Source organism: Oncorhynchus tshawytscha, linkage group LG02 (assembly GCF_018296145.1).
Source record: "Oncorhynchus tshawytscha isolate Ot180627B linkage group LG02, Otsh_v2.0, whole genome shotgun sequence".
In the NCBI taxonomy this organism is placed as follows: domain Eukaryota; kingdom Metazoa; phylum Chordata; class Actinopteri; order Salmoniformes; family Salmonidae; genus Oncorhynchus; species Oncorhynchus tshawytscha.
Genome location: NC_056430.1, coordinates 60,404,883 through 60,431,672, shown reverse-complemented (window position 1 = coordinate 60,431,672; position 26,790 = coordinate 60,404,883). Strand labels below are relative to the sequence as shown.

Genomic DNA, 26,790 nt, shown 5'->3' with positions numbered 1-26,790 from the left:
ACCTGCATTGCTTGCTGTTTGGGGTTTTAGGCTCGTTTCTGAACAGCACTTTGAGATATCAGCTGATGTACGAAGGGCTATATAAATATATTTGATTTGATTTGATTTATTAGAAGATCCAGGATATGTTACTGCTGTTATCAAGCTCACTCAATGAAGCTAACTCTCCAGACGGTACGTCTAGTGTGTGTGTGTGGATATGTGTACTACCATTACTGCCCAGTGTATTCTGATGTAATTTGCTCTGCATCTGTATTATGGTCAAGTTCACGTTGTTCATACTGAATAGAAACACGAAATAAAACAATATTATGAAACATGTATGATGTAATTGAAACACTGCTAAACATGTAAGATTAATAAAAAAACGACTAAACATGTCTTATGCTTGATAGTTTATTGGAGGATCACAATATGACAAGTCAACCATACAATTATTTATCCACTAACTTGACCAATCAACTATCATGTGTCAGGACATAAAGTACATGTTCATGGATAAAACATATATTCTTCAGAATGTTGATGAGTTCTTCTCAGAACCAAAGTACCAATTAACTGTATTACTGTTGTTGTTTTTTGACAATCATTGATTGATGGTTGTTGGAATGATTCACTGAGGTAATGTTAGTGATGACTTCAGAGGTGATAGCTGATTCCATATGGAGACTGAAAAGGATCCTTGGCATCCCCATGCTGGTCGCTTCTCACCCAACAAATTCCTTGGCTACGTTCCAAAGCGCGCCCCAAACTGTCGAATACAGTTTTAAATCATCTTTATGCAAAATACCTTTTTTAAAAGCTAAATATTTGAAAATGACTCCAACATTTTCAAAACATATCACAATTATAAGTGACTACCTTTTAAACTTACTGTTGTAAGAAAAGTATTTGACTACCATTTAAAAAATATTTTCCCTCTACGAAACATGATGCTAATTAACTGTAGAGATGGAGTTAGCCATGTTACTCCCACCGCATTTCCTACCACCCTCTGCTAACCTCTCGTTGACAATTTACTGTTGCACAGACAGACAGACAGACAGACAGACAGACAGACAGACAGACAGACAGACAGACAGACAGACAGACAGACAGACAGACAGACAGACAGACAGACAGACAGACAGACAGACAGACAGACAGACAGATAGACAGACAGACAGACAGACAGACAGACAGACAGACAGACAGACAGACAGACAGACAGACAGACAGACAGACAGACAGACAGACAGATAGATAGATAGATAGATAGATAGATAGATAGCTCACATGCTGCTTCATCTTCAGAGGGGCTGGTCTTCAGAGTAGCCAACTTTGCCAAAAAGGCAGCCTTTCCATTTTTTGCATCATCCTCCTGCAGGAGAGCTGAGGAAGAAAGATTTTTCATTTAACTAGATTGTATCAGATGAAACCCGGGCAGTAAAGTAGTACACATTTACAGACAACACATACCATCCTCAGAGTTATCTTCATTGAGGGAGCTTGCTAACAGGACACCCACTAGAGCGAACAGCAGTAACATACTCTGGATCTTCATCCTTTACTAAAGCACATAGAGCACAACTTGTTAACAAACACACACACACACACACATGTCCACCTTCACCTCTCCATCCATTCCTACCTGTCTACTTGTATACACCTGCCCACTCCTATACACCTTTGCAAAGAAGATTCTCAGTGAAAATAAAAATACCTCTTTCAGCTGGACGATGCTTTCTGATTGATGGCTGTTTATCTGGATGATGTCTTCTGGACGTCAGTAGTAGTGTGGTGTCTCTCTGCCCTCTGCAGCCCTATTTTATACTCTTTCTGCAGATGCTGTACCTGCCCCACCCATCCACACCTCTCACAGCCGATTAACAAGCAAAATGACATTACAGCCTGAAGTTTATGACCTCCCTCCAGGCAGAACTTAAGTCAATATTATGGTTTCCTAGTTATATCAACTGAATTTGTGACCTGGAGCTTGGATAGACTTGAATTTATAAATGGTGGGAGCACTTTATTTTAAGGTTGTATCCATAATCCATTCATAACACATTTATGAATCCAATCATTACACCTTTTTATTTATTTTATTGAAACTTTATTTAACCAGGTTAGTCTCGTTAAAATAAAAATATCATATTCAAGAGAGACCTGGAACAAGACGGCAGCATCAAATCATATTGTATTTGTTACATAGGCCGAAAACAACAGGTGTAGGTAGACCTTACAGTGAAATGCTTACTTACGAGCCCTTAACCAACAATGTCATTTTAAGAAAAATAAGTGTTAACTTGATGCTACCCATCCCGGATCCGGGATCGTGACTACGGCTCAAGCTCATTAGCATAACGCAAAATGCGAAAAAATATTCTTAGAAATATTTAACCTCCACACCTACACAAGTCCAATAGCTCAAATGAAAGATAAACACCTTGTTCATCTACCCAGCAAGTCAGATTTCTAAAATGTTTTACGGCGAAAACATAGCACACATTTATATTAGACCACCACCGAAACAAAAGGCAAGCGGCGGCCATTTTGTCCCAGAAAATATAAAATTTAAAAGTAGGATTAAAAAATAAATAATTCACTAACCTTTTGAAAATCTTCATCAGATGACAGTAATATTACATGTTACACAGTACATTTTTTTTTTCAATAATATGCCATTAATATCCATAAATCTCTGTTTACAATGACGACATTTCAAAAATGCTACTCAAAATGTCCGGAGAAATTATGATAGCTCCGACAGATAACGTCAGATAACAAGCAATAAACATGACTAAATATACATGTTCTACATATAGTTACAAAGATACTCTTCTTCTTAATACAACCGCTGTGTTACATTTATTTTTAACGTTACAGAATTCGTTCACTAGTCTATGCTATGAGTCGGCGCTCAGATATTAGCAGTGTCTCCTCTACGTTTGGAGTCCACAGAAACCCAAAATAACCACATAAATATTCCCTTACCTTTGATGTTCTTCGATCAGAAGACGTAGAAGGAGTCATACTTACCCAATACGTCGTTTGGTTTCAAGTTGTGCGTCTTTGTATTAGCATATGCTAACAGCTTCAGCTGAAATGCACCCAAAATAACTTCTGCTCCTTCTGGTCCCGCACTCTTGCGCATCAAAACTTCAAAATTACATATTATATGTCGACTAAACTGGTCAAACTAAGTGCAGAATCGAGCAAAATGATGTTTTTATCATGTAAAACAATGATCATCGCGAACAAACGAACCGGCTTCAACTGGTGTCTATTGGAAAAGAACGTTCCCCAAATCGGCCGCGCGCAATAGAGTGCATGTATGTGAGAGTGACCCGGGCATTTTCGCCCGCCAAAGGATGAGGGAGCGCGAAATTCAAACAATGAACGTGCCAATTGAAAGCAGACATCGCGCTGAACAAATACATACTGTTCCCAGATCGGTAGCTGCCTGGGAAGGGTGGGGGCGATGACGTCAAAGTTGACCCAACTTTTCTCTTGACAAGAGAGAGTTTGGGAGAAAGGCTGCCCTGAGAGTTCTGCTTTACATACAGACATAATTTAAACGGTTTTAGAAACTTTAGAGTGTTTTCTATTCAATAATTATTATTATATGCATATATTATCAATTTTGGAAAAAAATATTTTCAGTTTACTATGGGCACGCACTTCCTCCAAAGGGGGCAGTATTCAGCCATAAGCTCAAGAGGTTAAGACAATTGATGTATGGATGACTCATAGTAAAGACTAGGTTCGTGCAGATCAAGAATTTACGACGTTTGGAATGAGACTAATGTGAGGTAAAATAAATAAATAATTAATTAAGAAGACTGATTGATCAGATATTAAAATATATCTGAAAAGTTGTATTAGGAAAATTATAACTTTGTTATCTGAATATTTTCCTTGGTGCCCCGACTTCCTAGTTAATTACATTAGCCTGATTAGTTAATCATGAAATGCTAATTACAGAGAATCTTTGATAAAAACTATAAGTCTTCAGTTAATGATAGTAAAGACACAACACCATCATGGCTCTCAGTTCTGGCCACTTTGGCCAGCACTGGGTCCGGCTGAGATATATGGGGGAAGGCGAGGCCAAGGAACAGAAATAGGACACCACTCTGGTAAATCAACTTAAACTGACATATTTTAATGCACCATGAACGTATTGGGTAAAAGCCCTTCTTCTGTGTTCAAGGCAATGGCAATCAATGTCACAACATCAATACCATACAAGTGGGCATAATTATAAATTCACAGTCAGTATTGTCCCAATCAAGAGATCCCAGCAGAGGGAGCTGTGGGGGAAACATACAAATCAAATAAAGATATACACACAATAAAAATACATTATGATGTAATTACCTAAATGTTTGGCCTATTTATAACCTACTACAAAAAAACATTCAAAAACCACACAAGACCATTCCTCATTAAGGCCTGCTGTGGCAAGAGTGCCCAAGCGGTCTAGCCAATATGTATCCCTTTGGATAAGTAATTTATCCCTATCTTCTCCCCTATGTGGCGCCTTCACCAATTCAATACATGTATTAACTAAGTAAGGCACTTAGTTCATGATTATGGCGGTTGAAATGCCTGGCAACAGGTGATTTTTCATCATGGTTACAAATGGAGCTCTTATGCTCACATATCCTTGTATTACGTTCACGGTTGGTTTTACCCACATAATAAAAGTTACAGGAACACTTAAGGAGATATACAACATAGAGATATGTTACATGTTATTCTACCTGAAACCTTCATCATCTCACCCAAATGGGGATGGACAGGAGAGTTCCCTCTGATCATGGCATAACAGTGGACACAGTTGTGACAAGGGACAATTGCCATCGGGAATGATAGACATAAAATATGATGCTTTTTTCTTAGGCAATCAGACCTTACTAAACAATCTCGTAAATTTGAGGGTCTCTTATAGCCAAATCTCGGGGGGATTCAAACGCTTTACCAAAGCTGGAGTCACTGTGTAATATGTGTCAATGTCTGTTAACCGTTTCGTTGATTGACCTTGAAATAGGACTGTGGGTTGGCACCAAAGTTGCAGAGGGAGGAGAGGGATTCCTTTGACGTTAATGCAGCAATGTGTTCCACTCAGTTTTACTAACTCTCTTAAGGCAGTTGTCCAATAATTCTTCTTTATATATTCTTGTTTTGAATCTTTCACATAGAAGGCGAGCCCCCCAGCAGACTATGTAGGGAATTAATGGATTAACGCCAGTGACTTCTATAGCTGCATAGCCTTTAGGAAGGACATGAACTACCCACTGGGCAAAAACTGGTTGAATCAACGTTTCCCCTCCATAAAACAAATAGAAAAAAAGGGAATTTTGTATTTTTTTCAGCCAACTTTTAACCATAAATCCAATGACAGAGTGACATTTTTTGTTAATTTCATGTTGAATTCACATTAGTTGACAACTCAACCAAATGTAAATCAAAACTAGACATTGAACTGACATCTGTGCCCAGTGGGTAGTTTTCAACGCAGAGAAGCCTTTGCGCCACTTCCTGGAAGTCTATGCAACCAAGTCACAGGATGAGAAGTGGAAGCACTGGCAGGTGTAATCGTCAATGAACATTGATGAGAAGAAGTTCTGGATGGGAAGAGTGGCTGACGAAGAGGTCGACTGCTTCACTGAGAGGTCTTGCACCATTCTACATCTAGCTGTGAAGCCTGTCGCTAAGTATGCTATCTGGTACGAAGTGAGAAAGTACAAGTTGAAGTTGAGGAGAGTAAGGACGGAGCTGCAAGAGGTGCCAATAGCAATTGCCTTGGCCCCCTACAGTGGTAGGGTTTTATACCCCGGACATGTCCTATGCTGCTTCATCTGTAACCTTGCTGACCATCAAGCCAAAGAATGCACAACCATCAAGTGCTGGCACTGTGGATCCCTTGGCCACAAGGCCAGAGAATGTAACAACACCAGCAAATGCACCGAAGACAAGCAACACGAGAGAGAGACCAGTCAGTCATTGAGCGAGAAGGAGAGTGACAGCGTGGAAGAAGAAGACAACTACGAAAGCACTTCCGATAGTGAGTACAGTAGCGACTCAATTCTTCCTGAGAGCGAGGTTGACATAGGGGACTGGTATTCCAATGGGGACCCATTAGGAGCCAGAGACAACAAGGACAACAAGAGATCACCCCCCTCTCCCGCCCCCTGTCCTCTACCCCTATTGAGATGGCCAGCATGACTGCTCAACAAGTCAAGCTACATCACTCCTCACCTTCTACAGGTAATTCAAAAAGAAAAAATGTGAAGCCCAGCCCGACATAGTATATCACCCTATATGTTTGGATGAAGGCATACCAAATTAACACCCTGTATAATCTATGTGGCTTTTAGTTGAGCAGGAATAGAAAGGAGAAAATCGAAACACTTAAAAGCCAAGGCCAATATTACTTTAGAACTCTGTTGAAACACCTAACAGATGTTGACCAAGTTTTAAAATGAGTAAAAGGAATGTCTGCGGTGGAGGTTTTATGCTTAGGGTATACGGTCATTATAGGAGGTGATCTAATACTGTAACAGAAACTAATGACCGGGAGGCATTGAAATGAAAACTGGAAGGGGGGATCGAGGGGAGATTCTTGCTTTTTGAATCCCTTAAAATCAATTCTCAATCCTTTTTGTGTTATGACATGTACAGTACCAGTCAAAAGTTTGGACACACCTACTCATTCAAGGGTTTTCTTTATTTGTACTATTTTCTATATTGTAGAATAATAGTGAAAACATCAAAACTATGAAATAAAACATGTAGTAACCCAAAAAGTGTTAAACAAATCAAAACATATTGTCACGCCCTGACCTGAGATATCTCCAGTGACGGGCCACAGTCCGGAACCTCAAACGACAGGCCACAGTCCAGAACCTTCTATGACGTGCCACAGTCTGGAACCTCCAGCGACGATCCCCAGTCCGGAGCCTCCAGCGACGATCCCCAGTCCGGAGCCTCCAGCGACGGTCCCCAGTCCGGGGTCCTCAGTCCGGGGTCTCCAGCGAAGATCCCCAGTCCAGGGTCTCCAGAGACGGTTCTCAGTCCGGGGCCTCCAGCGATGATCCACAGTCCGGTTCTACAACGGCGGAGAGATCAGCATAAAGAGGGGGCGGTGACCAGAACCAGAGCCGGCACCAAGTGTAGATGCCCACCCAGACCCTCCCTATTGGTTCAGGTTTTTTTTTTGTGTGTGGGGGGGGTACTGTCACGTCCTGACCTGAGAAATCACTTTTCTTTATATTTTGGTTAGGTCAGGGTGTGACCAGGGTGGATACGCTAGTTGTTGTATTGTCTAGGGGTTTTGTATTGTCTCTGGGTTTTGTATTGTCTAAGGTTTTTGTATGTCTAGGGTTTAGTATGTTTATGGTGGCCTGATATGGTTCCCAATCAGAGGCAGCTGTTTATCGTTGTCTCTGATTGGGGATCATATTTAGGTAGCCATTTCCCTTTGGTGTTTTTGGGTTCTTGTTCTATGTTTAGTTGCCTGTCTGCACTATTCGTGTAGTGTCATGGTTCGTGTTGTTGTTTTGTTCAGTGTTCATTATTTTAATAATTTAAAGAATGTACACATACCACGCTGCGCCTTGGTCTGATTCATACAACGAACGTGACACATATTTTATATTTCAGATTCTTCAAAGTAGCCACCCTTTGCCTTGATGACAGCTTTGCACACTCTTGGCATTCTCTCAACCAGCTTCATGAGGTAGTCAGCTGGAATGCATTTCAATTAACAGGTGTGTCTTGTTAAAAGTTCATCTATTTCCTTCTTAATGCTTTTGGGCCAATCCATTGTGTTGTGACAAGGTAGGGGTGATATACAGAAGATAGCCCTATTTGGTAAAATACCAAGTCCATATTATGGCAAGAACAGCTCAAATAAGCAATGCGAAATGACAGTCCATCATTACTTTAAGACATGTAGGTCAGTCAATGCGAAAAATGTCAAGAACTTTGAAAGTTTCTTCAAGTGCAGTCGCAAAGACCATCAAACACTATGATGAAACTGTCTCTCATGAGTACCGCCACAGGAAAGGAAGACGAGTTACCTCTGCTGCAGAGGATACGTTCATTAGTTATCAGCCCAAATAAATGCTTCACAGAGTTCAAGTACCAGACACATCTCAACATCAACTGTTCAGAGAAGACTAGGTGAATCAGGCCTTCATGGTCAAATTGCTATAAATAAATCACTAATAAAGGACACCAATAAGAAGAGAATTGCTTGGGAAACGCGAGCAATGGACATTAGGCCAAATTTGCGATTTTTTTTTTGTTCCAACCACCATGTCTTTGTGAGACGCAGAGTAGGTAAATGGATGATCTCCACATGTGTGGTTCCCACCGTGAAGCACGGAGGAGGAGCTGTGATGGTGTGAAGGTGTTTTGCTGGAGACACTGTCTATGATTTACATTAGAATTCAAGGCACATTTAACCATCATGGCTATCACAGCATTCTGCAGCAATACGACATCCCATCTAGTTTGTGCTTAGTGGGACTATCATTTGTTTTTCAACAGGACAATGACCAAAAACATACCTCCAGGCTGTGTAAAGACTATTTGACCAAGAAGGAGAGTGATGGATGACCTGGCCTCCACAATCACCCGACCTCAACCCAATTGAGATGGTTTGGGATGAGTTGGACCACAGAGTGAAGGAAAACCAGCCAACAAGTGCTCCCATATTTGGGAACTCCTTCAAGACTGTTGAAAAAGCATTCCTCATGAAGCTGGTTGAGAGAATGCCAAGAGTGTGCAAAGCTGTCATCAAGGCAAAGGGTGGTTACTTTGAAGAATCTAAATGAAATCAAATTTTATTTGTCACATACACATGGTTAGCAGATGTTAATGCAAGTGTAGCGAAATGCTTGTGCTTCTAGTTCCGACAATGCAGTAATAACCAACAAGTAATCTAACTAACAATTCCAAAACTACTGTCTTATACACACAAGTGTAAGGGGATAAAGAATATGTACATAAAGATATATGAATGAGTGATGGTACAGAGCGGCATAGGCAAGATACAGTAGATGGTATCGAGTACAGTATATACATATGAGATGAGTATGTAAACAAAGTGGCATAGTTAAACTGGCTAGTGATACATGTATTACATAAAGATGCAGTAGATGATATAGAGTACAGTATATACGTATACATATGAGATGAATAATGTAGGGTATGTAAACATCATATTAGGTAGCATTGTTTAAAGTGGCTATTGATATATTTTACATCATTTCCCATCAATTCCCATTATTAAAGTGGCTGGAGTTGAGTCAGTGTGTTGGCAGCAGCCACTCAATGTTAGTGGTGGCTGTTTAACAGTCTGATGGCCTTGAGATAGAAGCTGTTTTTCAGTCTCTCGGTCCCAGCTTTGATGCACCTGTACTGACATCACCTTCTGGATGATAGCGGGGTGAACAGGCAGTGGCTCGGGTGGTTGTTGTCCTTGATGATCTTTATGGCCTTCCTGTAACATCGGGTGGTGTAGGTGTCCTGGAGGGCAGGTAGTTTGCCCCCGGTGATGCGTTGTGCAGACCTCACTACCCTCTGGAGAGCCTTACGGTTGTGGGCGGAGCAGTTGCCGTACCAGGCGGTGATACAGCCTGCCAGGATGCTCTCGATTGTGCATCTGTAGAAGTTTGTGAGTGCTTTTGGTGACAAGCCGAATTTCTTCAGCCTCCTGAGGTTGAAGAGGCGCTGCTGCGCCTTCTTCACGATGCTGTCCGTGTGTGTTATGACTTGAGTGAGGACCCAAAAGCGGTTTAACAAAAACAGAGTCCTTTAATGTAAAAACACAGGGAAGACATAGATCCTCTTCAGATGTAGAAAAATGGCAAAATAGACAACCCTCAGAGAGGGCGACAAATGAAACAGAAAGTCCTTCTGATATTTACAAAAGAGTCCCCTTCTTAGCAGCAGAGGAGAATAGCTGGGTTGCGGCGACAGACTGCTGGTCTCTCTGGGTAGGCGCGGGTCGTAGCGGACAGAGGTACCTGATAACACGTAGCATCAGAAGAACAGGCAGATTCCGACAGGATGGGACAAGGGTGAAGCAAACAAGACGACAGTTTGGTTCTGGCATGAGAAACTCAAACGAGAATCTGACAAAGAAAGAAGCAGGAACAGAGAGAGAAATAGAGACCTAATCAGAGGGAAAAAGGGAACAGGTGGGAAAAGAGTGAACGAGGTAGTTAGGGAAGATGAGGAACAGCTGGGGGAAGGAGAGGAAGAGAAGGTAACCTAATACGACCAGCAGAGGGAAACGGAGTGAAGAGAAAGAACAGGAACAAGACATAATATGACAATACATGACAGTGTGGGTGGACCAATTCAGTTTGTCTGTGATGTGTATGCCGAGGAACTTAAAACTTACTACCCTCTCCACTACTGTTCCATCGATGTGGATAGGGGGGGTTCCCTCTGCTGTTTCCTGAAGTCCACAATCATCTCCTTAGTTTTGTTGACGTTGAGTGTGAGGTTATTTTCCTGACACCACACTCCGGGGGCCCTCACCTCCTCCGTGTAGTCCGTCTCGTCGTTGTTGGTAATCAAGCCTACCACTGTTGTGTCGTCCGCAAACTTGATGATTGAGTTGGAGGCGTGCGTGGCCACGCAGTCGTGGGTGAACAGGGAGTACAGGAGAGGGCTCAGAACGCACCCTTGTGGGGCCCCAGTGTTGAGGATCAGCGGGGTGGAGATGTTGTTGCCTACCCTCACCACCTGGGGGCGGCCCGTCAGGAAGTCCAGTACCCAGTTGCACAGGGCGGGGTCGAGACCCAGGGCCTCGAGCTTGATGACGAGCTTGGAGGGTACTATAGTGTTAAATGCCGAGCTGTAGTCGATGAACAGCATTCTCACATAGGTATTCCTCTTGTCCAGGTGGGTTAGGGCAGTGTGCAGTGTGGTTGAGATTGCATCGTCTGTGGACCTATTTGGGCGGTAAGCAAATTGGAGTGGGTCTAGGGTGTCAGGTAGGGTGGAGGTGATATGGTCCTTGAGTAGTCTCTCAAAGCACTTCATGATGACGGAAGTGAGTGCTATGGGGCGGTAGTCGTTTAGCTCAGTTACCTTAGCTTTCTTGGGAACAGGAACAATGGTGGCCCTCTTGAAGCATGTGGGAACAGCAGACTGGGATCGGGATTGATTGAATATGTCCGTAAACACACCAGCCAGCTGGTCTGCGCATGCTCTGAGGGCGCGGCTGGGGATGCCGTCTGGGCCTGCAGCCTTGCGAGGGTTAACATGTTTAAATATTTTACTCACCTCGGCTGCAGTGAAGGAGAGGCCACATGTTTTGGTTGCAGGCCGTGTCAGTGGCACTGTATTGTCCTCAAAGCGGGCAAAAAAGTTATTTAGTCTGCCTGGGAGCAAGACATCCGGGTCCGTGACGGGGCTGGTTTTCTTTTTGTAATCCGTGATTGACTGTAGACCCTGCCACGTACCTCTTGTGTCTGAGCCGTTGAATTGAGATTCTACTTTGTCTCTATACTGACGCTTAGCTTGTTTGATTGCCTTGCGGAGGGAATAGCTACACTGTTTGAATTCGGTCATATTTCCGGTCACCTTGCCCTGTTTTAAAAGCAGTGGTTCGCGCTTTCAGTTTCACGCGAATGCTGCCATCAATCCACGGTTTCTGGTTTGGGAATGTTTTAATCGTTGCTATGGGAACGACATCTTCAACGCACGTTCTAATGAACTCGCACACCGAATCAGCGTATTCGTCAATGTTGTTGTCTGACGCAATACGAAACATATCCCAGTCCATGTGATGGAAGCAGTCTTGGAGTGTGGAATCAGATTGGTCGGACCAGCGTTGAACAGACCTCAGCGTGGGAGCTTCTTGTTTTAGTTTCTGTCTGTAGGCAGGGATCAACAAAATGGAGTCGTGGTCAGCTTTTCCGAAAGGAGGGCGGGGCAGGGCCTTTATGCGTCGCGGAAGTTAGAATAGCAGTGATCCAAGGTTTTGCCAGCCCTGGTTGCACAATCGATATGCTGATACAATTTAGGGAGTCTTGTTTTCAGATTAGCCTTGTTAAAATCCCCAGCTACGATGAATGCAGCCTCAGGATGTATACATTCCAGTTTGCAAAGAGTCAAATAAAGTTTGTTCAGAGCCATCTATGTGTCTGCTTGGGGGGGAATATATACGGCTGTGATTATAATCGAAGAGAATTCCCTTGGTAGATAATGCGGTCGACATTTGATTGTGAGGAATTCTAAATCAGGTGAACAGAAGGACTTGAGTTCCTGTATGCTTTTGTGACCACACCACGTCTCGTTAGCCATAAGGCATACGCCCCCGCCCCTCTTCTTACCAGAAAGATGTTTGTTTCTGTTGGCGCGATGCGTGGAGAAACCAGCTGGCTGCACCGACTCCGATAGCGTCTCTCCAGTGAGCCATGTTTCCGTGAAGCAAAGAACGTTACAGTCTCTGATGTCCCTCTGGAATGCTAACCTTGCTCGGATTTCATCAACCTTGTTGTCAAGAGACTGGACATTGGCGAGAAGTATACTGGGGAGTGGTGCACGATGAGCCCGTCTCCGGAGTCTGACCAGAAGACCGCTACGTTTCCCTCTTTTATGAAGTTGTTTTTTTGGGTCGCCAGCTGGGATCGATTCCGTTGTCCTGGGTGAAAGGCAGAACACAGGATCCGCTTCGCGAAAGTCATATTCTTGGTCGTACTGATGGTGAGTTGACGCTGCTCTTATATTCAGTAGTTCTTCTCGACTGTATGTAATGAAACCTAAGATGACCTGGGGTACTAATGTAAGAAATTACACGTAAAAAAAACAAAAAACTGCGTAGTTTCCTAGGAACGCGAGGCGAGGCGGCCATCTCTGTCGGCGTCGGAAGAATCTCAAATATACTTTGTTTTGTTTCACACTTCTTTGGTTACTACATGATTCCATATGTGTTATTTAATAGTTTTGGTGTCTTCACTAATTATTGTTCAATGTTGAAAATAGTCCAAATAAAGAAAAACCCATGCATGAGTAGGTGTGTCCAACCTTTTGACTGGTACTGTAAATGTAATGTTTTGTATCAATTCTTATCATCTTTTTTGATCCCAAAAACTGGTGAAAATACCAAAAAATTCAAAGCCTATTGAATGAGAATAATAATAAACTAAAACAATCAGAGAACTATGCTTTTAAAGCTGATCTTGTTAAAATCAGTCATATAGCGTCCTTCAGGCCTTCAGCCTTCAGCGGAAATCGTGAGTTGTGCTCTGCCCCCCACCTCATCCCTCCATCTGTCTCTCTAAGTGAGGGAGAAAGAGACAGATAGAGAAAGAGAAATAAGAAGCTAAAATAACAAAGCAAATGGCAGAGCGGGCGGGCGGGCGGAAAGGGGGGGGGTTGTTTGTTTGGGGAAGGTTACGGCTGAATTCCAAATTGCACAATATTCTCTATATAGTTTTGAACAGAGGACTTTGGTCAAAAGAAGTGCACTATATAAGGAATGGGGAGTAATTTGGGACGCAAACTACTTCCTCTGAAAGGGAGACACTGTAAATATGACTTTCGCGAAGCGGATCCTGTGTTCTGCCTTTTAATGGCGTTGATGGAGGAGTTAGTCGGATACTGTTGTTTGTGATGGCCCCCAAGCGCCCCGATCTCGAGACAGTGTGACCTCTATTGGTTCTAGCTGCAACTTCTATCGCCAAATTTGGTGACGTGAGTCGGACCAGCTGGGCGAATTTGGGTCTCTTGGGTGCCACTAGAATGTGTTAGCCCTCTGAGCCAAAGCCTGGTCATTAGCTTGGTTAATGAAGATGGTAATTTTAGCAGGTTAAAATTGGTAAATTTCGATTGAATACGATGCTTTTTCTTACCATTTAAGTTATCACTGCTACCTTTTAATTGGGGAGCTAGGTTGCTGTTACCTTAGCAACTAGGAATTATATATATTTTTTGGTACCATATGTTATTATTCTCTGTCTGCTACCATCCTTTTTACAAGTCTGTATGTCGGTCTACTTAACCTTGTGAAATGAAATACGGATAATTGGCTCAACATAATAGGTGTTCCAGCATGTTGGGAATATTTTTAAATGGGTTTGTGTGTGTGTGTGTGTGTGTGCTGTATCTTTAATTACAATTTCTTTCAAAAAATAACTCCTGTTGCCTGCTGCCTGAAGCCTCAGCCAATCGGCAAACAAGCAACCATGATTGACTTAAATTCCCGGAAAACGCTGTTTCATTTAATTTAATTTACACCTGCAAATTTCCATTGTCCTGTTTTCCTTGCATTGTTGTAGGAGACGTTTGCAATATCATGTAAAATCTCAAGTCATTTTATATAATGCAATTGTCTAACAATGTAGAATTGTATTCTTGCTGTTTCATATGACAAGGGAGATACTGTAGATAAGATACGGGGAGTTGCAGGAGGGAAATCATTCTATTACAAGAGAACCATTTCCATGCACCTGCCTTTGATTCTCATCATCTCAAACACATACAAAAATAGTAGCCATTCTTGCTCTTCTACTTAGCCAACAGAAAGTCTCGGTTCTTAGCTTAACAATTTAATGTACAAATATGACGTGTCTACTCTTCACAGTATAAGCTGGCACTGTGTATTTGGAAACTCTTCTGTTCAAAGCGAAACACTTTACTTTGAAGTCAGACCATTCTGACGGCGGGGGCATTTGCTACTTAACACGTGAAAATGTGTTCTATTTAGGGCCCAGATAGCCTGGCTCCACTCCTCGTGCCCCTCCTCGCCTTTCTAATTAGGCTACTGTTCGTTCCCCAGCATTTCACTCCTCTCTTCTGCACCTTTCTCCGTCTTCTCAAATCCTCCTCTCAGTCTCTCTGTCAATGACTAATCCATCAGCCAGGAGCTTAGATAGAGAGAGAGAGAGACGTCCCCACGCAATCTACCGAGCAAACCCAAAGCAGTCTTCTCCAGTGTCTCAATTTCATATTTCATTAGATGTATTCGATATCAAAACACTTGAGAAGTCAAGATGATCCTTTATTAAACCTACTGTAAACGTTTCAGATGATCCAGAAACAATTATCTTTAAGTGCTGCTGAAGTTACTTTCATGCTACATTAAGAAACTTATCTTTCTTTCTTTGATTGGTCTCCCTTCAGGTTATGTATTTAGGCCCAGAGGTAGGGGACTGTGTCTGTGAGTAAAGGAGGCTCAGCTGTATCACCACGTCTATGGTTTCATTAGAGAGACTATTAGGATGAAACAGAGGTGGGAAAATGCCCGGCATGTGGTGATATTGATGTCAAGACCTCTTTGTAATGGACTCCACTATTGAGCAACACTATAGAAGGGTTATGACCCTTCTCAAATACCCAAGGTTATATTGGATCCCTAGGCATTTAATGGCAGGTGGGTCTCAATTTTCAAAAGGTACTGCAATTCTTTCGGATAGAGAGAGAAATAGTGTGTGTGAGAGCGAGAGAGAAAGAGAGAGAGAGAGAGAGAGAGGAGGAGATATAAAGAGGCATACACACACACACACATCAATATCAGTGAATGGACATGGATACTCTCCCTAGAGGGTTGAGAGGCATATGGTGATGGGCTTGCTCAGAGGGCATCTCTCAATGCACACACTGCAGAAATGTGTATGACAGGCAAACCTCACACGGACTCTCAATAGCCAGCAAGGCATATAAAACAGCAGACTCAAGTATGCTGAGCTATGGCAAACCGCAATAAATACCATGTTAGTTAGCCTACTTGTGTCTGAAGACACATATGTTTTTGTATTCTTTCATTAGACTATTTCAAACAGTTGCATAAATATATTTACCATGTTTCATGAAAAACAGGGACATACATTACTGACTCATGAATGTCAAATAGTCCTATCTGCATAAATTAAGAGATTAGAACTGACCTCAAAACCTACAAAACCTAATGTGGATCTAGACACAGGTATCTCTACGTATTGTCCTCGTAATGCATATTTATTAAGGCCAGGATACAATTTGATCACGGATTTAAACAATCCGCCATTTAAAGATAATGTATGATTGCCAACAAATGCAGCTTTTACCGTATTTGTGGTCTCCGTGAACATGAAAACATTGCCTTTAAAATGTGCATTGCGGACAATGTGTATTGCGATTGGTGGTGTGCCAATTTGTTGTGTATGACTTATTTATTGATGATGCACTATCCATATATTTAGGTGGATTACATTTTTACCTGTGTATTATATTGTATGACATCACATTTTATGTATGTTCCTGCATACGGTATGTACCAGCATGTTCTAATTACTGGCTGTGTCCCAAATGGAATCCTATTCCCTATATCATGGGTACTCCCTACGAGGTCCAGAGCCTGCTGGTTTTCTGTTCTACCTGATAATTAATTGCACACACCTGGTGCTCCAGGTCTAAATCAGTTCCTGATTAGAAGGGAACAATACAAAAATGCAGTGGAACTGCCCCATGGGCCCTGGGCAAAAGTAGTGCAATAGATAGTGAATAGGGTGCAGGGATCTGGCTACACAAGAGGCTCCAGATGTCAAGGCGATGCCAACTGATGCCAATGACAAGGATTTCAGCGCGAGAGGGTGAGAGAAAGCAGGCACAGATGGTCCTAGCACCCCCTTTGTTTTTGATTTAAAACCTGGAAGTGCATACAGAATGCCACCAATGCCATAACAGCTAACAATATGCAGCATATCCTTTGGCTCTTAGAATAGGTGTAGCTATACGATAACTTGGAATATATCCATTGGTTGTAGCAGAAAATGAAAGCAACCTCACTTAAATAGCTGAGCGATGATGCAACAACACACTATGATTGGAGTAATAACTTATTAGAGCTGCAAAGACAACCGATAAAGACCCACTCCTTAATTTGCGACAGCAAACTGGCAGCCCCACCACTTGATTTGCCATAAAGATCACTTTAAATGATCAGAAACTGGTGTATAAATCACAAAGTGAGCCTTTAAAACCAGGGGATTTAATAATCTACAAGCTGTGAGCAAGGGGGTCATAATCTTTCATTCTATCCCTAACCCTGGCTTAACCTAGCTTTGACCTCCTCAACCATAGGATCAGTGTTGTATAAGCAGTCCATGTACGATTCCCCCTTTGCTTTACCTGGATTGTTTCATAGAATCGTGTGATTTGTAATATATACGTGGTGGTAGATAATCCATAGAAGTTTATGCATTACATAAGTGTACATCATGCGGACTGGGACTTGTGTTTTGGTGCATAGGCGCTAATTCCATGCTATACAGTCATGTGATCTCCCAGGTGAATGCGTTGCTCATACAGGGTAAAATAGGGCGCTGTTCCAGGTGGTCTTTTCTGCCATCACTGTAGAAATGATCAGATCGCACAATGTCTAATCTGCACAGCACGACTCCAAAAAATAAAAACAACTACCTGAAACCCCACCAAGGTGGTCTTGCACCTTGATCTTTTCGACAGTGTTAAGTTAATGTTCCTTGACAACCAATGGATATATTCCAAGTATATCATATAGCGACACTGTATGCTGCAAACAATTTTGGGTGTATACCGCAGGGCTCTGTAATCAGACTTGCAGATTTTACTTAGTAGCCTACAACGATGTGCCATGTTCAGGGATAAGCATAAGCACAAACAAACCCCCGAGCAACACATTCAATCTAAAGGGCAAACAAAAAGATATCTATAGGGTAAAAAATCTAGAAGACATCAAATATCATAACACCTGTTGATAGTGCCCAAATGAACATGTGAGAAAATATGTGGCAGGGGGATGTTTTGTTCTTCTTTGATCATAGGGGAACACTAAAGGAACATCAGAAGACTATGAACAGATCCCTGAGGAATGTCTATACTACTGTCTTCTAGTACATTAAAGCACTTAGGGAAGGACATGAGTTATATGCCCTGGAAAGTGTGTCAGAGAGAGAAACTGCTTGACAACAGCTGAAGACAGCCTGACCTATTTACAAGATGCGATGTGGACAATATCCCAGGGACGCAGGCAGCTCACCCCGAGGAGAACGTCTGCATAACGTCCAGCCATTAGGCAAAAAGCAGCAGCAAGACGGCAGGCAGCATCTCCAAGAGAGCAATCTTCCATCCAGCATCCCTGTTCTCACTGACTACAGAGAAGAGACGCAAGCCATATTAATGTTGCCAGAACCATTTGTGTATGGTGTGGTGTGTGTCAGGGGCGTCATGCCTACTTCAACAGAATGTGTATATGTTTGTATGCTGAAAATAGAGATACTATTGTTTATTTTACTCTGAGTTAATTCTAAGACATCGAATTTGGCCATGAGTGCCCCCTGCAGAAAATAGGCTGCATGATGCATTGTGTGTGGAATGTATACTGAGGAGCAGGCTTGTTAGCAATTCCACAATCCCTCCGAACTCCACCACAAACAAACCCCGAGGTTCCCTCTCAAATCAAATCAAAGTTTATTTCTCACGTGCGCCGACTACAACAGGTGTAAACCTTACGGTGAAATGCTAACTTACATGCTCAAACCAATGATGCCAAAAAAAAGGTATGTGTGTGTGTGTAGGTAAGTAAAGAAATAAAACAACAGTAAAAGGACATTTGAAAAAAGAGTAGCAAGGCTATATACAGACACCTGTTAGTCAGGCTTATTGAGGTAGTATGTACATGTAGGTATCGTTAAAGTGACTGCGCATATATGATGAACAGAGAGAGAGTAGCAGAAGTGTAAAAAGAGGGGTTGGCGGGTGGTGGGACACAATGCAGATAGCCCGGTTAGCCAATGTGCGGGAGCACTGGTTGGTCAGGCCAATTTAGGTAGTATGTACATGAATGTATAGTTAAAGTGACTATGCATATAAGATAAACAGAGAGTAGCAGCAGTGTAAAAGAGGGGGGGCATACAATGCAAATAGTCCGGGTAGCCATTTGATTACCTGTTCAGCAGTCTTGGGGGAAAAACTGTTGAGAAGCCTTTTTGTCCTAGACTTGGCACTCCGGTACCGCTTGCCATGCGGTTGTAGAGAGAACAGTCTATGACTGGAGTGGCTGGGGTCTTTGACAATTTTTAGGGCCTTCCTCTGACACCGCCTGGTGTAGAGGTCCTGGATGGCAGGCAGCTTTGCCTCAGTGATGTACTGGGCCGTACGCACTACCCTCTGAAGTGCCTTGCAGGCCGAGCAATTGCCGTACCAGGCAGTGATGCAACCGGTCAGGATGCTCTCGATGTTGCAGCTGTAGAACCTTTTGAGGATCTCAGTACCCATGCCAAATCTTTTTAGTTTCCTGAGGTGGAATAGGATTTGTCGTGCCCTCTTCACGACTGTCTTGATGTGTTTGGACCAATCTAGTTTGTTGTTGATGTGGACACCAAGGAATTTGAAGCTCTCAACCTGCTCCACTACTGCCCCGTCGATGTGAATGGGGACGTGCTCAGTGCTCCTTTTCCTGTAGTCCACGATCATCTCCTTAGTCTTGGTTACATTGAGGGATAGGTTGTTATTCTGGCACCACTCGGCCAGGTCTCTGACCTCCTCCCTATAGGCTGTCTCGTTGTTGTCGGTGATCAGGCCTACCACTGTTGTGTCATCAGAAAACTTAATGATGGTGTTGTAGTAGTGCCTGGCCATGCAGTCGTGGGTGAACAGGGAGTACAGGAGGGGACTGAGCACGCACCCCTGGGGAGCTCCAGTGTTGAGGATCAGCGTGGCAGATGTGTTGCTACCTACCCTCACCACCTGGGGGCGGCCTGTCAGGAAGTCCAGGATCCAGTTGCAGAGGGAGGTGTTTAGTCCCAGGATCCTTAGTTGATGATGAGCTTTGAGGGTACTATGGTGTTGAATGCTGAGCTGTAGTCAATGAACAGCATTCTCACATAGGTGTTCCTTTTGTCCAAGTGGGAAAGGGCAGTGTGGAGTGCAATAGAGATTACATCATCTGTGGATATGTTTGGGTGGTATGCAAATTGGAGTGGGTCTAGGGTTTCTGGGATAATGGTGTTGATGTGAGCCATTACCAGCCTTTCAAAGCACCTCATGGCTATGGACGTGAGTGCTACGGGTCTGTAGTCATTTATGCAGGTTGCCTTTGTGTTCTTGGGCACAGGGACTATGGTGGTCTGCTTGAAGCATGTTGGTATTACAGACTCAATCAGGGACATGTTGAAAAAGTCAGTGAAGACACTTACTCACGTCGGCTACGGAGAGCGTGATCACACAGTCATCCGGAACAGCTGATGCTCTCATGCATGCCTCAGTGTTGCTTGCCTCGAAGCGAGTATAGATGTGATTTAGCTCGTCTGATAGGCTCGTGTCACTGGGCAGCTCGCGGCTGTGCTTCCCTTTGTAGTCTATAATAGTTTGCAAGCCCTGCCACATCCGACGAGCGTCGTAGCCGTTTTAGTATGATTCAATCTTAGCCCTGTATTGACGCTCTTATTAGTACCCCAGGTCATCTTCGGTTTCATTACATACAGTCGAGAAGAACTACTGAATATAAGAGCAGCGTCAACTCACCATCAGTACGACCAAGAATATGACTTTCGCGAAGCGGATCCTGTGTTCTGCCTTTCACCCAGGACAACGGAATGGATCCCAGCCGGCGACCCAAAAAAACGACTTCGTAAAAGAGGGAAACGTAGCGGTCTTCTGGTCAGACTCCGGAGACGGGCTCATCGTGCACCACTCCCCAGTATACTTCTCGCCAATGTCCAGTCTCTTGACAACAAGGTTGATGAAATCCGAGCAAGGGTAGCATTCCAGAGGGACATCAGAGACTGTAACATTCTTTGCTTCACGGAAACATGGCTCACTGGAGAGACGCTATCGGAGTCGGTGCAGCCAGCTGGTTTCTCCACGCATCGCGCCGACAGAAACAAACATCTTTCTGGTAAGAAGAGGGGTGGGGGCGTATGCCTTATGGCTAACGAGATGTGGTGTGGTCACAAAAGCATACAGGAACTCAAGTCCTTCTGTTCACCTGATTTAGAATTCCTCACAATCAAATGTCGACCGCATTATCTACCAAGGGAATTCTCTCTGAATTCTCAGCCGTATATATTCCCCCCCAAGCAGACACATCGATGGCTCTGAACGAACTTTATTTGACTCTTTGTAAACTGGAATCCATACATCCTGAGGCTGCATTCATTGTAGCTGGGGATTTTAACAAGGCTAATCTGAAAACAAGACTCCCTAAATTGTATCAGCATATCGATTGTGCGACCAGGGCTGGCAAAACCTTGGATCACTGCTATTCTAACTTCCGCGACACATATAAGGCCCTGCCCCACCCTCCTTTCGGAAAAGCTGACCACGACTCCATTTTGTTGATCCCTGCCTACAGACAGAAACTAAAACAAGAAGCTCCCACGCTGAGGTCTGTTAAACGCTGGTCCAACCAATCTGATTCCACACTCCAAGACTGCTTCCATCACGTGGACTGGGATATGTTTCGTATTGCGTCAGACAACAACATTGACGAATACGCTGATTCGGTGTGCGAGTTCATTAGAATGTGCGTTGAAGATGTCGTTCCCATAGCAACGATTAAAACATTCCCAAACCAGAAACTGTGGATTGATGGCAGCATTCGCGTGAAACTGAAAGCACAAACCACTGCTTTTAATCAGGGCAAGGTGACCGGAAATATGACCGAATACAAACAGTGTAGCTATTCCCTCCGCAAGGCAAACAAGCTAAGCGTCAGTATAGAGACAAAGTAGAATCTCAATTCAACGGCTCAGACACAAGATCTAGAGGTCTACAGTCAATCACGGATTACAAAATGAAAACCAGCCCCGTCACGGACCAGGATGTCTTGCTCCCAGGCAGACTAAATAACTTTTTTGCCCGCTTTAAGGACAATACAGTGCCACTGACATGGCCTGCAACCAAAACATGCGGCCTCTCCTTCACTGCAGCTGAGGTGAGTAAAATATTTTAACATGTTAACCCTCGCAAGGCTGCAGGCCCAGACGGCATCCCCAGCCGCACCCTCAGAGCATGCGCAGACCAGCTGGCTGACATATACGGACATATTCAATCAATCCCTATCCCAGTCTGCTGTTCCCACATGCTTCAAGAGGGCCACCATTGTTCCTGTTCCCAAGAAAGCTAAGGTAACTGAGCTAAACGACTACCGCCCGGTAGCACTCACTTCCGTCATCATGAAGTGCTTTGAGAGACTAGTCAAGGACCATATCACCTCCACCCTACCTGACACCCTAGACCCACTCCAATTTGCTTACCGCCCAAATAGGTCCACAGATGATGCAATCTCAACCACACTGCACACTGCCCTAACACATCTGGACAAGAGGAATACCTATGTGAGAATGCTGTTCATCGACTACAGCTCGGCATTTAACGCCATAGTACCCTCCAAGCTCGTCATCAAGCTCGAGACCCTGGGTCTCGACCCCGCCCTGTGCAACTGGGTACTGGACTTCCTGACGGGCCGCCCCCAGGTGGTGAGTGTAGGCAACAACATCTCCACCCCGCTGATCCTCAACACTGGGGCCCCACAAGGGTGCATTCTGAGCCCTCTCCTTTACTCCCTGTTCACCCACGACTGCATGGCCACGCACGCCTCCAACTCAATCATCAAGTTTGCGGACGACACAACAGTGGTAGGCTTGATTACCAACAACGACGAGACGGCCTACAGGGAGGAGGTGAGGGCCCTCGGAGTGTGGTGTCAGGAAAATAACCTCACACTCAACGTCAACAAAACTAAGGAGATGATTGTGGACTTCAGGAAACAGCAGAGGGGTCACCCCCCTATCCACATCGATGGAACAGTAGTGGAGAGGGTAGCAAGTTTTAAGTTCCTCAGCATACACATCACAGACAAACTGAATTGGTCCACTCACACAGACAGCATCGTGAAGAAGGCGCAGCAGCGCCTCTTCAACCTCAGGAGGCTGAAGAAATTCGGCTTGTCACCAAAAGCACTCACAAACTTCTAAAGATGCACAATCGAGAGCATCCTGGCAGGCTGTATCACCGCCTGGTACGGCAACTGCTCCGCACACAACCGTAAGGCTCTCCAGAGGGTAGTGAGGTCTGCACAACGCATCACCGGGGGCAAACTACCTGCCCTCCAGGACACCTACACCACCCGATGTTACAGGAAGGCCATAAAGATCATCAAGGACAACAACCACCGAGCCACTGCCTGTTCACCCCGCTATCATCCAGAAGGCGAGGTCAGTACAGGTGCATCAAAGCTGGGACCGAGAGACTGAAAAACAGCTTCTATCTCAAGGCCATCAGACTGTTAAACAGCCACCACTAACATTGAGTGGCTGCTGCCAACACACTGGCTCAACTCCAGCCACTTTAATAATGGGAATTGATGGGAAATTATGTAAAATATATCACTAGCCACTTTAAACAATGCTACCTAATATAATGTTTACATAACCTACATTATTCATCTCATATGTATACGTATATACTGTACTCTATATCATCTACTGCATCTTTATGTAATACATGTATCACTAGCCACTTTAACTATGCCACTTTGTTTACATACTCATCTCATATGTATATACTGTACTCGATACCATCTATTGCATCTTGCCTATGCCGCTCTGTACCATCACTTATTCATATATCTTTATGTACATATTCTTTATCCCCTTACACTTGTGTGTATAAGACAGTAGTTTTGGAATTGTTAGTTAGATTACTTGTTGGTTATTACTGCATTGTCGGAACTAGAAGCACAAGCATTTCGCTACACTCGCATTAACATCTGCTAACCATGTGTATGTGACAAATACAATTTGATTTGATTACTGTTTGATGGTTCGTCGCAGGGCATAGCGGGATTTCTTGTATGCTTCCGGGTTAGAGTCCTGCACCTTGAAAGCGGCAGCTCTACCCTTTAGCTCAGTGCGAATGTTGCCTGTAATCCATGGCTTCTGGTTGGGGTATGTACGTACAGTCACTGTGGGGACGACGTCCTCAATGCACTTATTGATAAAGTGTATTGCTCAATGTCATCGGAAGAATCCCGGAACATGTTCCAGTCTGTGATAGCAAAGCAGTCCTGTAGTTTAGCATCTGCTTCATCTGACCTGTTGTTTATAGACCGAGTCACTGGTGCTTCCTGCTTTCATTTTTGCTTGTAAGCAGGAATCAGGAGGATAGAGTTGTGGTCGGATTTACCGCAGTTTATCACAATATACTCAACTTCAGGTGAGCAAAATCTAGAGACTTCTTTAGATTTTGTGCACCAGAAGTTGTTTACAAATATGCACAGACCACCCCCCTCGTCTTATCGGAGTGTGCTGTTCTATCCTGCCGGTGCAGCTTGTATCCCGCTAGCTGAATATCCATGTCGTCATTCAGCCACGATTCCGTGAAGCATAGGATATTACAGTTTTTGATGTTCAGTTGGTAGGATGTTCGTGATCGTACCTCGTCTAGTTTATTGTCCAATGATTGCACGTTGGCGAGTAATATTGACGGTAACGGCAGCTTTCCTCGTTGCCTTCTGCGGGTCCGGACGAGGCATCCAGCTCTTCGTCCTCTACGTCGCTTCCTTTTGTGAATAATTGGGATGTCTGCCCTGTGGTGTGTTTGGAGAATATCGTGTGTGTCCTGCTTGTTGTTGTTGAAGAAATCTTTGTCTAATCCGAGGTGAGTGATCGCTGTCCTGATAACCAGAAGCTATTTTCTGCCGTAAGATATGGTTGCAGAAACATTATGTACAAAATCATTTAAGAAAACACATAATAGCACAATTTGTTAGGTAACCGTAAAACGGCGGCCATCTCCTCCGGCGCCATCTTGATATTGTGTCTATTTTACTGTAAAGTGTGTTGAAGGTGTATATATGTTTTGTTGTTGTTGATGAATTCCAGAATGTACCAATGAGAAACTACATATTATTATTACGATGTATGTCTCACTGTACAGCACTAGATACTAATAGATAATAGCACTGTTAGATTAAGTACTCCCTAGACTCCTACTATTCATTGTTCATTACTTACTTAATCCACCTTCATCCCCATTGGGACATATGGCCACAATGAGGCTCCCTCCACTTTTCTATGTCCTTGGCGTCAAGTTCCTTGTTCATTGGTTTGTAGTAGCTAGCTGTCTAACAGCGCTGGGTGTGTAAGCCCCTATGGGACCACCTGTCATGGCCGACTAATTGTCTCAATGCCAGAAGGGGTCACTCTGACACTATCAATAAGGTGTCTGCTCGATCCAGCAATGGAGACAGGGCCATTTCCCCATCTCCTTCTCAAGGCTGTAGTGACTGAGTGAGAATGTGTGTTTGTTTTTGTCACAGTCTTGATCTTTTAATGACGACCTATTGAATTAGCACAGATTAGCATTAATCAGACGTTGTTAATACGTTATATATACTGCAAGCAAAGGTCATTTTCTTCATTGGGGTCATAGTGTAGCTTATTGACTTGTCATTGGTACTGACCTCTTGGGGTCATCTCTAATCAACTTATTAATTACCTGACGTGACACTTGAGTGATTTCATTGCTATGCATCGCCAGCTAATTATAGCTTGGCCTTGTTGCTCTTTCAAAGCATAAGCATAGGCATACGATTTCAATGACCTACTACTGTATAGAGTGGAAGCGTTTAGGTGTAGTAAGTCCCAATTGTAGAATATCTGTGTCAGTAACACAAGCCTATTACAAGCCTCAATATATCACCACAGAGTTCTTAGTACTGCAGATGGAACCTACATGCAATTGAATAGGAAAACATTCGAGCAGATTCATACAATAGCCCCTTGAGATAGCAAAGTTCTACTTTTCCTCATGAGGACATTTCCTCCAGGCATGTTCATGAAACATTAATGTCATCATTAGATCAGCCCACCTGCTCCTTCCCCAACTAACAAATGAGTCACATGATTCATTATAAGACTCTTTTTTTTTTTTAAACAATAAACAAAAAAAAACATTTTAGTAATTTAGTAGACACGCTTATCCAGGGCGACTTACAGCAGTGAGTGCGTACGTTTTCATTCAAACTGGTCCCCCATAGAAATCAAACCCACAACTCTGGCATTGAAAGTGCCATGCTCTACCAACTGAGCCACACAGGACCACATTGCATCCCCCTCACCAATGTACTGGCAAAAACGAACATGAAATTCCTTGTTTTTTTTCCCACGCGATATTTTATCTATATTATTTTTCTATATTCTATTCTACTCTATATGCGCCTAGTCCTATAGGACTTCCTCTGCAGATGGGGTCCCTGGAGCAAACCACACTGTGTTAGGCTGTAAATGAGTGTGAGACCTGGTCTCACTCAAGCTGATGCCTCTCGATGTGTTACATGAGGGGGGGGCTAAGATGGGTGCCTGCCGACACACATCTTATATAGCAAGTACACAAATGTCTAGGGGCATTGTTCTATTGGTGCTGTTAGGTACTCAGTATTACCACACACGCACGCACGCACGTACGCGCACACATATGCACATAATTGTTGTTCTTCGGATGGACCAGTAGTTTTCATTTCAGTCGGATACACTGCATAAGTGTGGATAATGTTTTCACGCTGTGTCAAAAATTGACTCCCACCACTACAATGTGTCAGTTTAACAGTTGTGGAGTGTTCATATATACGTGTTGGAATGTTAATTCCACTACTACTGCAAAGCCGAGCTGACAAATGTGTCTGTGTCTCAATCTAGGGTTGCACACTACTTTTGACCCATATTCTCACTCTAATCACCATGATAACTTAGTGTGGTTGACTGGATTTGAACCTGGGTCTGCTGTATGTCACAAGACTGTGTTACGCTACTGAGC

General features: G+C 43.5%; 1 long non-coding RNA gene across 2 annotated transcripts in view; it reads right to left on the bottom strand.

Annotated features, from left to right (window-relative positions):
- Positions 1-382: 382 nt before the first annotated feature.
- Positions 383-26,790, bottom strand: part of LOC112222972 — a 266,640-nt gene continuing 240,232 nt past the window's right edge. Inside the window, exons 1-4 of one of the 2 annotated variants that reach the window (XR_002949216.2) lie at positions 1,703-1,822; positions 1,459-1,549; positions 1,276-1,371; positions 383-751 (exon numbers count right to left, since the gene is read on the bottom strand). This is a non-coding gene — a long non-coding RNA (uncharacterized LOC112222972). Of the gene's footprint in view, positions 752-1,275; positions 1,372-1,458; positions 1,550-1,702; positions 1,823-26,790 lie in introns of those variants that run through there. The other variant, XR_006079414.1, reaches the window with a different exon arrangement.